The sequence below is a fragment of the Pipistrellus kuhlii genome, unplaced genomic scaffold (genome assembly GCF_014108245.1).
Source record: "Pipistrellus kuhlii isolate mPipKuh1 unplaced genomic scaffold, mPipKuh1.p scaffold_m20_p_8, whole genome shotgun sequence".
Lineage (NCBI taxonomy): Eukaryota > Metazoa > Chordata > Mammalia > Chiroptera > Vespertilionidae > Pipistrellus > Pipistrellus kuhlii.
Window position 1 is genome coordinate 19518801 of NW_023425584.1, and position 12737 is coordinate 19531537.

Sequence of the window (12737 nt, forward strand, 5' to 3'; positions counted from 1 at the left end):
AATGTTCTTCTCCAGAAAGGAACTAAAGTGGCCTCATCTACTACCATGTGAAATAGATGTGATTTTGTTCCCTGCACAAACCATAAAATCCTGAGCAGGGAGGGAGCTGTGGAGGAGGCTAGCCTCCCACAGAGACCTGTCAGCTGCATTCCTGCGAGCTGACCGGGGTGTGTGCGTCCCAGAGCCACAGGGCATCTGACAGGTGAGGAAGTCTTGCTCGACCCTCGAACAGGAGCCGTGACCATTCGCCATCTGACTCAGGTTACACACCCTCGTCCCTTCCCACTGACCCATCACTCCTGGACAGGTGCCAATTTCTGTCGCTCTGACGATGTGATGCCCGTGACTGCAGCAGGCCTCTGGGATTGGCTGGTGGGATACAGAGGGATGTGACAGTACTTAATGTTATTTCAATGTTGTGTGAGGATTTTACTCTTCCCGAGCCACCACATTTACCTTTTGCTCACAGCTCACAACGGGCTTATGACCAATTGAAACATCACACATGACCGTCTGTTTGACCAGATCTTTCTCAATTGCTACATATGAAATTTATACACACACACACACACACACACACACACACACACACACACACATATATATATATATATATATATATATATACACACTGAGTGGCCAGATTATTATGATCTCTGAGGGCATAATAATCTGACCACTCAGAGTATATCCTATATAATAAAAGGCTAATATGCAAATTGTCCCCTAGACCAGGAGTTTGAGCAGCAGGCAGGCTGGCCAACTGCCCATGTCCCCTCCCCCTGGCCAGGCTGGCCTGACCCCACCCATGCACGAATTCATGCACCAGGCCTCCAATACACACACACACACACACACACACACACACACACACACACGCTGAGTGGCCAGATTATTATGCATTCAGAGATCATAATAACGTGGCCACTCAGTATATATATTTAAGTGAAGGCCATTAGATCTACCCATTTTACATTTCATTGGGAATTTTGGTTAACAGTTTTTGATTCTGTGCACTTTGGTTCACCTGTAAATCTGGTAAGTCTGCTTCTAACCGGCTCAGCTGTAAACATGTTCAGCGCACTTGCAAAGACAAGGGTAGAGGAAAACACTGCACTGTGTCATTGCAGGGACTACATCCTATCTGCAAATTACTCTGCTGAGATAGTTTGAAAAGTGTTTAAAAATTCCATTTAAGAAATGTGGGTGACTATCCCCCTTGAAATCCCGTGGAAGCTGTTTTTCATCACCCACAGAGGGTGAAGTGGTGACTGGATCTGATCTTCATAAGCAGGTTTTATTATACATGTACTGAATAGTAACCCAAGGTGATTCCTTTAAACTTGTGTGGCCTGCCTGGCTCCTGGCTCCTTGTGTCTAACCCACATAAACAACAAGGGAATTACAACATTGTGGAAAGCCCTGTAACATATTTTCTCAGCTCCCGGGCTTATTACTTCCCTATTTAACATTGTTAATGCTCTGAAATCCAATATGGCCTTTATCTTTTTCTTATTTATTTTTCCATTATTTCAAGATGTTTTTCTATCGTGTGTGTGTGTGTGTGTGTGTGTGTGTGTGTGTTTCATAAGGGGGTGGTTTCAGAATGAGGAGAAAAACAGATCACCAGGGGATGGGGAAACCTGGATTCCGGTCTTGAATTTGACATTCATTTGCAGTGTGACCTTGTGTAGGTTGCTTGACCTCTGTACCCCTCAGATCTTGGATCTTTAATATAAGAAGTATAATCACCTGTGGGTTCCTTTCCAGTAAAGTGATTTCCAAATCGTATGAGCAGGAAGAGAGATTTGTATCTGGGAGACGAAATCATTTGCTCCTATGGCCCAGTTTTGTTCTCTTCTTTTTACAGGTGGCTAAACTAGGAAACAGAAAAGTGATTTTCTCCCAGTCACACGGTGGTTAGCACCCTGCCTCTCATGCCCTGAGGACTTACTGCACTAACGGAGGGCTCTCTCCTGCACAGTGACCTTCACGCTTCCATGCACGTGTGCGTGTGAGTGTGCATGCATTCAGCACTGTGCACGCCACCTGGGTAGCCATTTGCCAATCTTTTTCTAAATTGATTTACTTCCTTTACTCACATAAATTAATTCTATAAAAGAAAACCTTGCATTGCTTTCCATATTAGATTTATAAATAAAAACAAATGCAGTGAAAACAAAACAATCCACTAAACTCAAGCCAGAAGCTGTTGCCAAGACAAGTGCCCAGCTAGGCTCTGTCGGGCATTATGTTAAAATAAGAAGATTGGCAAGTGGCAGGGAGCGTGGAAGACAGACCACTCTTATCCTCCTGGGGCCACCAGAGAAACGGAGAAAGCAGTGCCAAAGGCTGCCCTCCCCGCCAGGAGAGTCAGTGCTGCTTAGTGCCAAGCCCGGGCAGGTTAGATAAAATGAATGTGATTCAGGAGGAGGAACACTGTGTTGGGAGCCAGTCACGGAGTGTGTGGGACTCAGGGAGGAAATTTAACTCGGGCACAGGAATGAGGGCATCATGGAAGGCTTCCTGGAAAAAGTGACATCTAAGCCAAGTCCTGAGAAAGATCTATCATTCTGGCTGCAGGCCAGGGGGTGGAGAGGACCTGGCATTTTCTGAGAGAAGAGCCACAAGTTCAGCAAAGCTGGAGCCCAGGCGGGGAGGTAGGGAGCAGACGTGAGAAGAGAGGCTGGAGAGGACGCTGGAGACAGACCCTGAGGGGTTTAGCCTTCACCCTGAGGGTGAGAGGGGCCATAGAAAGGAGAGAGAGTGGTCAGATTTGCGCTTTGGAAAGATGAGCATGGGAATGGGCTACAGAGCAGCAGGGGGGCAGGTGGGAGACTTCTGAGGAGTCTGGCTATGGCAACCCCAGTCAGTTATTTTGGACCTCAGGAGGCTGGAGGATGGAGGCTGCTGGCACCCTGGCTCTGAGAACTTGCTGTTGGTTCGCATTCCTTTAAGGGGTGTAGTCTCCCCAGAGAAGCAGAGGCAGGTGGCTGCGTAGGGCTGGGAAGGCTCTGCCCAGCTGGAACGTGGGATGGGGCCGAGGTGGGACCAAGGATAACATGTGACTGAGAATCAGTCATGGAGCTGCTCAGCTTAGTTCCCAGGAGAGACTGTGGGGGTAGGTAGGAGGGAAGGACGCTGTGCTAAAAATTATTTTTAAGGTCGGAGCGCCAGCTCCCACTTCTAGTGCTGCCTTGACTCGCTGCCGAGGGCATTGAGGTAGCTCAGGAGGTGAGTCCCCTCCAAGTGATCCTCCCTAGGGGATAGGAGAGGATGGCTGAAGTCGCATGGGCAGTGACCATCAGGACCTTTGCTAACCTATGGTGTCCCATCTCTGTGTGAAATCAAGAGTAGCCCCAGTAGGGGGCAGTGATGTCTCTCCTAAACCTAAACCGTAGATGATGACTAAAGCGCGTACAGTATTTAATAGCTCTGCATCAGCCTACAGCAGCAACTTTCAGACTTTTTTTTCTCTCTTACTGTGACACAGCAAGAAATGCTTTTACATTGCATCCTCCTATGCATATCGCCACGTAGTCCCTGCAACACGAAATGGACTTGGATATACTCTATTCTGTTCTCTTCTATCCTGCCTTTCTCTGACTTTTCTTCTATCCTGTAATTTTTTTTTTTTTTTTTTTTTTTACATTCTACTTTAATTTAAAAATGTCCAGTTACTGGCCTTCTAAATTGATTTCTAGATTCCTAGGCTGCTGTTTGAAAAGCACTGACCCAGCGGGAAGCCTCTCAGAAAGCATAGGAAGGCTGCAGCCTCTGTTCCTTCTTGTCATTTGACAGACAACTTTGCTGAGACCAGAGAGCATGCACAGATCAACATTAAAATAATGATTCATGCTGCTGAATGGATACTATGCACCAGGCAAAAATCTTTCTGGGGACTCTCCCGTGTAATCCATTTTGAGGAATTCCATGGTTTTTATCTCCACTGAAGTTCAGAGGATGGAAGTGGCTTAAGTCCACAGTTAGTAAGTGGTTGAGAGTTGAACTTACATTTTCCCGATGCCGGAACTAGAGCTCTAACCCATTACATTATACGCGCCAGGAGACAGATGCTATCACCAGTGTGATCACAATAGAAGCAAGATTAAAACTTGTTTCCTCAGCCTGGAATATTGGGCTGAAATCAACACTGTGGTTCCGGTGGGTCAAAAAGAAAAAAAAGAATTCCTCCAGAAGCGATTGGAGAGACCTGATTTTTCTAGGTCTTAAGAAAAACATGGAGCTTATCGGGTGTCTTAGTCTAGAAAAGATGAGAAACCATTTTTCCCGAATGGAAAATGAAAGGAGGAACAGAAAGCTTATATAGTGGCGTAGTGGTGATGGGTCAAAAACAAATTACAATTAGATTTTGAAGATTCCAGGTGAGGAGTAGGGCAAGTGAAGGGAATTTGCAGGAGACCAGAGCGGATAACAGAAGGCAGTGACCCCTGAACGGTGAGGCAGCAGGTGGAGCCCCATGGGTCTCACTCGTCATGGTAATGTGGCTGGAATGACAGCGGCAGGAAGGAGGTCACAGGCCTGAGAGAATCACCTACTTCTGACCTCATGGGAAAGCTGGCAGCGACACCATCGCCCTCCAGATGTGTGTGTAAAACAGCCTGTAGAAGCACGTGTTCATGTCCAGGTGCCTTAAAAATTCTCACACCGAAGTAGTGTTAGAAACAGTCTGTTCCTTATAGGATTCAGGAATGGTTATCTATCCTCTTACTCTTCCATTTTATTTCTATTCAAGATTGCACCTTTTTACCATCAAGGATGCAAAGGATTTTTGTGATAGATACTTTCTTCCATTTCTGATTCTAACCTTTTAGATCTCGAGTATGATATTTAAACACGATGTACATGACTTTCAGCCACGTCACCTTTCTTGCATGGGCCAAATATTGTGTGAGGCGCTGATATTTTTGTTCTTGAGCTTGCTTGTAAATTGAGAACGTTGGCTGTTTGTTCATCTGGGGATAGATGGGGCACCTGCTTCGTAGGGATGCTCAGAGGCACGCCCTGGCTCCCCTGTGCGCGGTACCAGACAGCGGTGACAGCAGCCGCATCGGCTTTCCCCGGGGAGTGGCGGGCCAGGCTGAAATAACAGCTGCCTGGTAATTCTGGGACCGAACAGCTACTATTCATGAAACAAAACAAAACAGACTTTGTCTGGCCCAGAACATGCAGCTTTGGGACTCTAGTGGGTGGAGGAAGGACAGCCAAGCAAAGGGATGAATTGGAAGATTTGTATCTTCAGTTGTTTGAAGGTCCTAGGGGGTTATCGAGACAGATATTCTGACCCTCTTCCAAGTCCAGTGACATTCTCTTCTTCCTTTCCCTTCCCTTTCCTCCTCTCTTTTCCCTTCCCTTCCCTTCCCTTCCCTTCCCTTCCCTTCCCTTCCCTTCCCTTCCCTTCCCTTCCCTCCCCCCCTTCCCTTCCCTTCCCTTCCCTTCCCTTCCCTTCCCTTCCCTTCCCTTCCCTTCCCTTCCCTTTCCTCCCCTCCCCTTCCCTTCCCTCCCCTTCCCTCCCCTTGCTTTCCCTCCCTCCCCTCCCCTTCTTCCTCTTCCCTCCCCTCCCTCCCCTCCCCTTCCCCTTCTTCCTCTTCCCTCCCCTCCCTTCCCCTCCTTTCCCCTCTTTTCCCTTCCATTCCCCTTCTCCTTCCTCTTCCCTTCCCCTTCTCCTTCCCCTTCTCCTTCCTCTTCCCTCCCCTTCTCCTTCCTTTTCCCTTCCCTTCCCCTTCCTTCCCTCTTCCCTTCCCTTCCCCTCCCTTCACTTCCCCTTCCCTTCCCTTCCCTTCCCTTCCCTTCCCTTCCCTTCCCTTCCCTTCCCTTCCCTTCCCTTCCCTTCTTCCCTTCCTTTCCCTTCTTTTCCCTTCCCTTCCCTTTCCCTTCCCTTTCCCTTCCCTTTCCCTTCCCTTCCATATAAAAATCTGTCTGCCTGTCTTTCTCCTTGTGTTCTTAGATCAGGGTCTTCTGTTTGCTCAGAGATCCCTATCCGTTTCTTTGAGGGCACTTACCACAGTTCATAGTTGTACTCCCTGTGTGGAGCTTTAAAAGATGACCCCCGCACCCCACTGAGATCGGAGGCCTCATGGGAACAGAGACCTTGTTTGGGTCACTCACCGCTGCATTTCCCGAGTTGAGTCCAGTGTCTGCCACATAGCAGAGTCTCAGCAAAGATTTGGTTAATAAAAAATGAATGCAACTTTGGAGTCAGCTCGTGACCCCTCTTATCACTCATGAGAGGGAGAAAGTATTAAAACCGCACTCTGACTGCTTTTTGCTCATGAGTGACTAAAAAATTGGGTAATATCCCCATTCATAGCAGCTGTTCAGTAAAAGTCTATTAAGAATAATAAGCTTCATTTTCATTTGCTCATTTGATGTACATGTGCTGGCCTTTAATTTCCCCAGAGGGAGCAGTCAGAGCAGTTAGGACATGGTATTTCCCCGAGCGCTGCCCGCCACCAGGCGCTGTGCTAATAATCCGCCTGCAGCGATGGCGAGACCCTCCAAACGACCCTGCACAGAAGTGAGGTTCCTCTCCCACTTCCCAGAGGAAGGACTCGAGGCTCCAAGTGGTTACTGTACTTGCAGAGACTCAAAACCAGCTCTTGCCCTGCCGGTGTGGCTCAGTGGTTGAACACCAACCTATGAACCAGGAGGTCACGGTTTGATTCCCAGTCAGGGCTCGATCCTCACTGTGGGGTGTGCAGGAGGCAGCCAATCAACGAATCTGCCTCATCATTGATGTTTCTATCTCTCTCCTTCTCACTTTCTCTCTGAAATCAATAAAAATATTTTTAAAAACACATACATATAGTAAGAAACAGTGCTTGATTTAGGGTATAAATTATACAGGGATAAAATAATGAAATAAATAAATATACCCCCTGCAGGACCATAGCATGACCAGAAATAGAGAGGGGCCCCCTGAGGGTGGGGTTCCTCAGGGCGCACAGCCTCCAGGAGGCACTGGGCCATTCTTTCCAGTTCTAACATGAGCTGTTCTTTCAGGCCTTCACAGCATCCCCAAGTTCTCTCTCCAAACCATGTGGCCAATCCCTAAGGAAAATAAAGAAGGACCTTTCTTCCTGTTGTTTGACTTCAAACTGGGGTCAAAGGCCATAGGCTGGTGTGAAAATAAATAAAGGCCCTGAACACACAAAGGCCATTCTGAAGCTGGCCCTCACTGTAAACACAGGCCTTCCTTTCCGAGGCCTGGAGCTCCCAGCCCTTCCCAGGGCCCACCGTGACCTCACGTGGCCTGAGGCCCTGGTGGCTGCGGCAGGGCCTGGTGGTCTTGTGGGAAGAGGTGAGGGGCTTCTGAGGGGAGTCGGAGGGAAGGAGCTAAATCCTTAGATTCTCTGGGAAAGAAAACGTGTGCATGTATCTGCCCCCTGTTGGACAACTTGCGTATATGCTTACTCAAGCTTATCAATTTTCCTTTTACAGCGGGTGTGCAGCACACAGTTCACAAATAACAATAAAATAGAAATGCTTTTATTGTAAATTTCATATTGGCAATTGGTTCTAAGATAATGGACACATTGATTTATGTGGAACTCGTGTGTGTAGAGTAGCAAGCATCGTTTTGACATGAATATTGGTCAGTATTTTCATTAGCAAGTACCTGAAAGTGAAACAACAAAGAAGTTAGGAAATTGCTCATTTGTCAATGCTATGAGTGATTTTTTTTCCCTGTATTCAAAAGCACATCCTGTTTGATGTGCTCCTCACCATGTAAGAGATACAGACTTGACACAGTTTTAAATAGAATCGGCTTACTAGTATCACTTTCTTAAGTCTGTACAATTACAAAGCCATAAATTAAGCCTTGATTTATATTTTTTTCTGTTTTACTCAATCCCTCACCCCCCATCCAGCTACCCAACCCCTCCTCCCTGCCACTGATAGCTGTCAGTCTGCCCTCTGTCTATGAGTCTGTCCCTATTTTAGTTCATTTTGTTCATTAGACTCCACAGATGAATGAAATCATATGACACTTGTCTTTCTCTGACTGTACTTGAAATCACAATAACTTTGAAAAACGTATTTACAAGAGCTATAAACCCATAGTCACTGACATGTGTTTGGATCCAAGTTTATAAAACTATTTTATAATATGTTTTTAAAAACTCAACTTCATTGTTTTACTTCCCATGCAAACCTATGCAAACCCAATAGGAAAAAAGTATCCTAACTTCAAGAAACATCAATGCTAAGAGAGAATCATTGGCTGGCTGCCTCCTGCACACCCCACACTGAGGATGGAGCCTGCACCCTGGGTATGTGCCCTGACCGGGAATCAAACCATGACTGCCTGGTTCATATGTTTACACTCAACCACTGAGCCATGCTGGCCGGGCTGTGGTTTTTAGCCTAATAAGTCACTCCAAAACTTTGGCACCACACCACATTCTCTCCCTCGGTCTGGTGGGCTCATCTGGGCAGTTCTCTCTTGGGGTCTGTCATGTGGGCACTCTCAGATGATAGCTGGGGCTGGAGCAATCCAGAGACTTGTCTGGGCCAGGCCTCCACGATGGCGCCCTCATAGGGCTGGCGGCTGATGCTGGCTGCTCTCAGGGAGCTCAGCTGGGGCTGTGGTCAACTGGAGTGCCAAGAGGTGGCTTCTTCTCTATGTGGCAGGGGTCTAGGAGTGAGCATTCCAAGAAGCAGCATTCCAGGAGATTAAAGTGGAAGCTGCAAGCTCTCTTGTGACCTTGCCTTAGAAGTCACGCAGTGTCACTCACTGCATTCTGTTGGTCACACAGGTGTGGCCTGCAGGTGTGAGAGAGGGCCACTCAGTGGTGTGGATACTGGGATATATGATTCACTGGGGGTCATCTTTGAAGACCAGATGCCTAATGGGCTTTGGGAGACCAGATACACCCATCAAGGGTAGCATATTTGAAAGTTATTTTCATTTCCATGGAAAAGGGAGAAAGATACTTTACCTGTTTTTTTGTTGTTGTTTGTTTGTTTGTTGTTGTTGTTTTTTTAATAAAACCCAGTTGGTTTTCTTGAACCTCCCTCCCACCATGTAATTCCTAGCATGCCCAAGTTTATTACCTGGTAGGGCTGGAAGAAATCAGCCTCAGCTCTAAGATGCAGGAAGGATACTAGGCCAGCCAGCTCTGTCCCCTCGGGGGCATGCACGACTGGGCCTGGCTCAGGACTCTTGTGGGCATTGGGGAGAGGCAGAGGTGGAGACGGGCTCACTTTGGGTGCATCCAGTGTAAAAACTGACTCTAGACCACAGAGTGGAGATTTTAGGTGAGAAAGCCCATGATCTAAAAAACTGCTCAGTTTGGGGATGAGGTCTGGAGTGAGGATGTGATTTTGGTGAGCTTCACACACTGTGTGGGAGGGATTGACTTTCATTTATCTAAGACTTCTTTCCCCCCCCAAATTTAATAAATCTTTATTGCTCAGATTATTACAATTGTTTCTCCTCCCCCCCCCCCCATAGCTCCCCTCCACCCGGTTCTCACCCCACCCTCTGCTTTTACCTCCCCCACCCCCATTGTCCTCATCTATAGGTGTACAATTTTAGTCCAATCTCTTCCTGCATCCCCACACCCTTTCCCCCCTGATAGTGGACTGATAATCATCTAAGTCTTTATCTCACAACTCTCCCCAGATAACTCCTCCTCCATCCCTGTAAGGTCCCCTTAGTTTCTGTAGTGGTTCCTGGCACTCAGTTACTTCCATGCTCTGAGAGGGAGGCTCTGAGAAAAGTGCCATAAAGCAGCTGGAGACCATGGATGTCACAGGTCTGTACTGGGACTGGACTGAGGGCTAATCATCTAAGTCTTTATCTCACAACTCTCCCTGAATAAGCCATAGGAGGGTTTCAACTTAGGCAAATAACCCACGTTATTTATGTACTCGCAAATCATGATGAGATTCCTTATATGGCCTAGCACTGTCCCATGCTCTAAGAATACACCAACAAACAAAACTCCCAAGTCCCTGACCTCTAAGAATTCACAATCCAGGAGAATATTCCTGGACATTCCCAGTGATGGCAGGTTGAACCAATTTTGGTTGAGAACAAAGATGGTTTGGAAATTATGAATTGTTTTCCTCCATGGAGATGAGTTAAAGTAATTAAGATTTAATTTAAATTAAATTCAGAAGCATTTGTTTCACATGTTTCTTCTAAAAAAAAAAAGTGAGACTAATAAAATGATTGTGGAATGGATCTAAAACCAAGAATTTCAAATTATAGAATTAAGCATAATGAATTCCCATGAAAGATTATTTACCGAGTTAATCCTTCATTTTCTAAAAATCACTTCATACACAATAGCTCCTTGGCATGGAACTGGAGTCTTTGAAAACCCTGCCTCTCCTCAGAATTCTTGATATGACCTCATCTTAGTGCATTGTTAAATAATCTCAGCCCTTTGGGTGTAACTGATTTAGCAAGTTAACACTTGGTACTGTTTAGACAACGGGTGCCGTAGAGGAGCAAGACGGAGCAGGACCAGGCGATTACGGCATGGGAATGGGATTCAGGCCCCTCTTGTCTGGTTGCCTGAGCCATTCTTGCCCTCCCATTTGGCCCATGAAACCTCCAACTCAACCAAACAAATGGCTTAAAAATTTGTCAAAGCAGATACCTGTCATTAAGTCAAACCTGTTGTCAGCATAAATCATTTGACTAAAGCCCATTTTCCTAACCATCATTCGGTAAGGACTTCTATGTACCAGGCATTATGTGGTCAATATGGCTGAAAGAGGCCCATACCCTGGCAGAGCTTAGCTTCCAGTGGGGCGTGCACAGACACAGACACACACACACACACACACACACACACACACACACACAATGCGTGAAGTGAGAGGAAAGTAAGAAAGTAGGACAGACATGTGATGGGGAGTGGTTGGGCCTACTTTCAGTTGTCTGAGTTGTCTGATTATTCCTTTATGGTGGGGATTGTCCTAAAGTTTGGTAATGTCTGATCACTGTCCAAACCGGCCGTTAGAAGGAGCTTGTGTAGGCTAATGAGCGCACTGGGCACAGGGTCAGCAGTTCTGAGTTCTCGAACTGGCTGTGCAACTAGTAACTTTGTGTGGCCTTGGCCTTCCAGGGCCTCCATTCCTATCATCAAGAGCTAGGACTTGGTGGAAGGTCACGGAGTTTCTTTTAGTTCTAACACTTAAGAATCACACGGCACATGCTGTTAGGTTTTAAGAACACCTGGTCTTGATAAGGTTGCCTGTTTAATCTCATAGTCATGTCTATGTTCTTATTAATACCTAATGTGTCATTGCTTTATGATCCCAGATCTCTCTCTGATATTGTTCTCTTCATCCTCACAAAACCTTGGAGAGATGAAGAAACTGAGGGTTAAAGCAGCTAAGCAGCATACCCAGTTTCACATGGGTTGATTGATAAGGGTTGGATCAAAACACTGCTATTCAAATAAAAAGAATTCCTTCCTTTTTTTTTTTTTAAATCCTCACCCAATGATATATTTTTTTATTGATTTAGATAGAATGAAAGAGAGCGGGAAAGACAGAGAGAAATATCAATGTGAGAGAAACACATCAATTGGTTGCCTCCTGCATGAACCCAGACCAGGGAGGAGCCTGCAACTGAAGTACCTGTCCTTGACCAGAATCAAACCCGGGACCCTTCAGTCTCTAGGCCGAATCTCTATCCTCTGAGCAAAACCTGTTAGGGCAGGAGTTCCTTCCTCTTTAAGGCTGAATACTATACCATTGTGTATACAAATGTGAGAATTGTTGTCCATTCATTTGTAGGCAGACACTTAAGTTGCTTCTAGATCTTGGCTATTGTGAATAAGGCCACAGGGAATATTCTACCATTTCCAGCAACATGGGAGGACATTATGCTAAATGAAATAAGCCAGACACAGAAAGACAAATACTACATGATGTCACTTATATGTGGAACCTGAGAAATGTTGACCTTTTAAAAGCAGAGAGGACAGTGGTTGCCAGGGGCTGGGGAAATGGGGATTGAGGAAGTGTTGATCAGAGGGTTTCAGATATAAAAGATGTACAAGTTTTGGAGACCCAGTGCATAGCATGGGTCTAACAATACTATATTGCATTCTTGAAACTTGCTGAGAATAAATCTTAATTTTTTTACTGTATGTAAATCATACCTTCATAACCTGACTGCCTCAAAAAGTATTAATATATATTTGTGTCTTTTGATTTTAAATTTTTTTTAGTGAATAACTTTGTCAGAAAAACACCCCATTTCCCCCACCTCTATCCTCACCTGAGGAGATGTTGTTTTTTAATTGATTTTAGAGAGAGAGGAAGAGATATATAGAGAGAAACATTGATGTGAGAGAGAAACATTGATCGGTTGCCTCCAGTATGCTCCCCAACTTGGGATCAAACCTGCAACTTAGGTATGTGCCCTGACCAGGAATTGAACCCGAAACCTTTTGGATACGGGATAATGCTCCAATCAACTGAGTCATCTGCTCAGGGCAAAACACATTCCTCCTTATGCACTGTCTACTTTCTGAAGATGCAAATGAGGTAAAAATTAATGGTTCCATCAAGAATTGTCATTCACCAGATCAGCTTGTCCAAGTCTAAAAACCATGAGAAACAATTTAGAAATAATAACCTTTCATGGCTTAGTCCTTAGGACTCACTTCCTCTTCTCTGTTTGGTAAACTTTTAAAGTGCTGCCTCCATAACCCCTCATGCTTTCAGCACCAGCACTCCTTTTGACC

General features: G+C 45.8%; 1 long non-coding RNA gene across 2 annotated transcripts in view; it reads right to left on the bottom strand.

The window, feature by feature from the left end:
• Window positions 1-7493: 7493 nt before the first annotated feature.
• The window catches only part of LOC118711029, a 33282-nt gene continuing 28038 nt past the window's right edge, over window positions 7494-12737 (bottom strand). For both annotated transcript variants that reach the window (XR_004985616.2, XR_006740692.1), the window contains exon 2: window positions 7494-7639. This is a non-coding gene — a long non-coding RNA (uncharacterized LOC118711029). The remainder of the gene's footprint in view (window positions 7640-12737) is intronic.